Source organism: Palaemon carinicauda, chromosome 22 (assembly GCF_036898095.1).
Source record: "Palaemon carinicauda isolate YSFRI2023 chromosome 22, ASM3689809v2, whole genome shotgun sequence".
Taxonomy (NCBI): domain Eukaryota; kingdom Metazoa; phylum Arthropoda; class Malacostraca; order Decapoda; family Palaemonidae; genus Palaemon; species Palaemon carinicauda.
In genome coordinates, this window is record NC_090746.1 from 20801099 (window position 1) to 20805496 (window position 4398).

Here is a 4398-nt window from a genome sequence, read left to right on the forward strand (position 1 = left end):
GACCTTAGATGTCAGGATGCCTGAAAACTTTAAATCAATCAATCAATCATGCATCTCATAACCTTACTTATCATTATTAATAGCCAAGCTACAACCCTAGTTGGGAAAGGGGTTATTTTATGGCTAAATTGTAACCTTTTCAGTTGAAGCATAAACTGAGCAAAACCTCTAAGATGAATAGAGTTATTCCAAGTCAGATCTGATCTGTTACCCCTCCAAAGATGATAAGCCTCCTGTTTCTCCAAGTAAGCACGTCTACGATTATCATTGAACCATGGTTTGTCTTTCCCTCGGTACCTTAACACATAAGAAGGGATATGCTTATCAATTATGTTGACTAGATTTTCATTCAAAGGACAAACAGAACCAATACTATTATACAATTGTGACCAAGTCAAGCCCAAAAGATCACTCAAAATGCCATTCCAGTCTGCTTGACATTTATATAAATTTTACACGAGTGCGATACATACATATGAAATCAAGGCATGATCAGATGTCCCAACTGGAGAACCAACATTACTTGTTATAATGACTGGGAAGTTGGTGTATAAGAGGTCCAAGCAGTTACCAGACCTATGAGTAGCTTCACTTATGATTTGCTCACAGCCTGATTCAGAGGCAAAGTCCAAAGCTCTGAAGCTGTGGTGATCAGAAGGAGAAACTGAATTTAACCGCTCCCTATGGTGAACAATGAAATCAACAAAAACAAAAGAGGCCTTTCTATCATCATCTTGTATCTTAACCATAATGGTAAAAAGACAGTCGAAGATTGTAGGCTATCATCCATGTCTGGATTCCAGTCGATACAACACAAATTGAGGTTGTTATGCCTCCCATAAATTCTATTACCTGAATCTCATGACATCCACATTCATAGCAGAACTTATGAGAAGCAGGGTACTCAGCCCTAATATACACTGCCATTCCCCTGGCCCTTGGAATGGCATCTCATTTCAAAATTATTAGCCTCTTAAAACCACTTATACGTAGTTCAGATGAGTGCCTCATATTATAAACCAAAGTTTCTGAGCACCAAAGAATACCATACTGTCTGGACGCAACTGTAAGGTCTTGAATATTTGCATGCAGACCACGAATATTGCAATATTGCAATACAGCAGACGACACTGATGAAGTCTAGGACGTACTGGTCCCGGATTTTACTTAATGTCTCCAGACAGGATAAGAGTTAATGGCAAAAAAAAAATGCATTGTACTTAAAAACTGAATCAATAATAATAACAAAAACAATATGTACAGAAGTACAAATATTTAAGTGCTCAATAAAACTGGTCAACATGGCAGAGCCGATACACCATGCAGGGCTAAATACGCTCCAGGATAGCCACTTCAACTGAAGGGATGTCAGTAAGGAGGGTTTTAAAAGAAGGAGAAACATAAGGAAAAGACAACCCCTTGATAAACCACCAGGCATCTATAGCCCTTCTATTAGGCTGCCCAACACCTTTAAAAAAACAAAAAAATAAGATAGTATGCCCAAGTGTACCTTCAAGCAAGAGAACGCTAACCCAAGACAGTAGAAGACCATGTTACAGAGGCTATTGCACTACCCAAGACTAGAAAACAATGGTTTGATTTTGGAGTGTCCTTCTCTTAGAAGAGCTGCTTACCACAGCTAAAGTCTCTCTTCTACCCTTAACAAGAGAAAAGTAGCCAATAAACAATTATAGTGCAGTAGTTAATTTCTTCTGCGAAGAAGAATTATTTGTTAATCTTAGTGTTGTTAGGTGTGAGGACACAGGAGAATGTGTAAAGAATAGGTCAGACTGTTCTGGGTGTGTGTAGACAAATAAAAATAGGCCATAACCAGAGAGAGGGGTCCAATGTACTGTAGTACTGTCTCGCCAGTTAAAGGACCCATTAACACTCTAGCAGTAGTATCTCAACAGGTGGCTGGTGCCCTGACCATCCTATTACCTATAAATGGAATCATCATCCTCATATCTGTAATGATAGGCTTCCAGACAGAAACTGAGAGTCCTACCTGAAGGATCAGATCCCCTCAGTATTCTGATGACCCAACCCTTGTGAATATTTCCGCCAAAAAAGGTCCAAATCATCATTAGGATGGCTGAGATCACCCAATACACTCACATATAGCTTTTAATGGAAATACCTCTCAACTGTGATCCCTTCTCCCATTCAACTAAGCAGGCAGCAATAACGAATGTGGAAATGCCCACGCCAGTTAAGAAAACAAATATGAAAATAAATAAACATAAACAAAAAAGTATATAAAAAGACAAGGGTGATATTACTCAGTATTAGATGAGAAAAATGAAAGAAAATTTATGAAATTGGGAGGTCGAAGAAATTTTGAAAAGAAATAGAAGAGAGAGAGAGAGATTTAGATTCGATCTGGAGGACTAGTTTCTCCAAATTCAAGAGCCCTATTACCATCGCAAGGCTTCAACAAGGAAATGAAATTCAGTATGAAACCAAGGCATTCTCTCAACAACTTCCTTCTGTGTCACACGCTTCTAAACTATGCTACTAATTGACCCAGCTTCTCATCCAAGTCTGCAGCCAATACAGTATCATCCCCAAACAACAATTGATTTACCTCCCACTCATGGTCACTCTCATCAGTTTCAATCCTCGACTAAATGCTCGGGCATTCACCTCTTTTACAACCCTCTTAACGAGAGAATGCCTTGATGAAGTCATCGGGCTTCAGCACGGCATATCATTCCCATGCTGAAGGCTTGTGACGGGCAAGAGGGCTCTCGAACTGGGGAATTTCTTTTCCTCAGTTTGACTCTAAATTTCTCTCATTCTTTTTCTATTACTTCTTATTTCTTATTCCTCCTTCATAATTATCAGCTGTCTCCAGCCTTGCTGTCAAAACTCTCTTACCCATTTCACTGTCCAGGTTTTTTAGAGGGGACATTGTATCCAAGATTGGTTTTTATTTCAAAATCAATTGTGGGAGCTGTGGTGGTCTTGCCAACTGCCCGAAAATGTTTGGACACCTAGGAGTGTCAGTATTCCCATACTGGCACGCGGAACTATCTCGTAGGAAAACTTGGCCTTCGGATTCCAGGGGTTGGCGGTTTCATAGAGATAGGACTCTCGGCATTCTGTCTGGTTTGCCTGCCACTATGATTAGAGTGGGGATGATTGTATTCTTGAAATGCTCTGTCCCATCAAGCGGGTTTGGCATACACTTGAGCCACTCTAATCATAGTGGTACCATCCCTTTGTGGTAGGGTAGGGAGTGGACATTTGGTAAGCAGCTTTCGCAGGTGTCATTGGTGGAGAAATTAATTCCAAGAAAGGCTAACGGTGTCTTCTTTGGAATTTCAGACAGTCTTAATATTTTCTCTCCCTTAAACTTTATTTTTTTTCCATTGTTTTTTTTTTCATTGTTATTATGACCCCTTCCCTCCCCCAAAAAAATAATTAATGAGTAAACTTAATATTCCCGTACCCCTGGATCAAATGGCGAACCCCAGACAGCGTTGACGACTTCTGCTTGTTTAAATAAGGAAAGCTCTGTTGACAACCTCGGCAATAAAAAGGATTCCTCCAACAATACTTCACTGACCAGTGTTGTTAAAGACAATTTATCGGCACTGGTGGAAAATTATTCTTGTAATAACAGTAATACTTTACTCTCTGGTTTTGGCTCATTACCAGATCCAACAAAAAATCTGAAAATTCTCCACTTAAAAAACATACCAATTGGTTGTAGCTATGACATAATTCATGAAGCCTTCTGTAGATTTGGGGCAATCAAAGACATTTTAATGGAGCTTAATGGTAGTAAATGCTTTTAGGAAGCTTGGGTATAATTTTCAAGTTTTGAGATTGCTTTAGAAGCAAATAAAAATTTAGAGAGCATAAAAATTGACAATTGTTTGATTTCTGGGGCTCTATGTGATGAAGCACCAAGACACCTAGAGGTATATTAACCAGAAGAATGGATGGAAAAAGAAATAGAGCATAGACTTCCAGAAGTAAGAATCCCCAAGCCCCCAACATGGATAATTGCATCTGGGAATATAGATAATTATAACTATTATAAGATTAGTTAATTTATACAAAAAAAAGTTGATTTAATTAAAAGTAAGGATATTAGCAGATACGGTAAGCAATCTGTTTTGATTGATGCAAAATCAGATACTCAAGCTCACATGCTTTGTGGCATCAAGATTGCAGAAATTGATCCTATTAAGGATATTAAACCACATATGAGCTTCAGCTATGGTAAAGGAGTAGTTTTTGATAAAGATCTATATGAATTTTCAGAACCAGAAATTCTGGACATGTGCCCTGCTAATGTTTGGAAAGTAAGTAAGATCCCTCAAACAAGCATGGTAGTTTTAACATTTGAAACCCCTGTTACAACAGATCATATAATTATTGAGAATG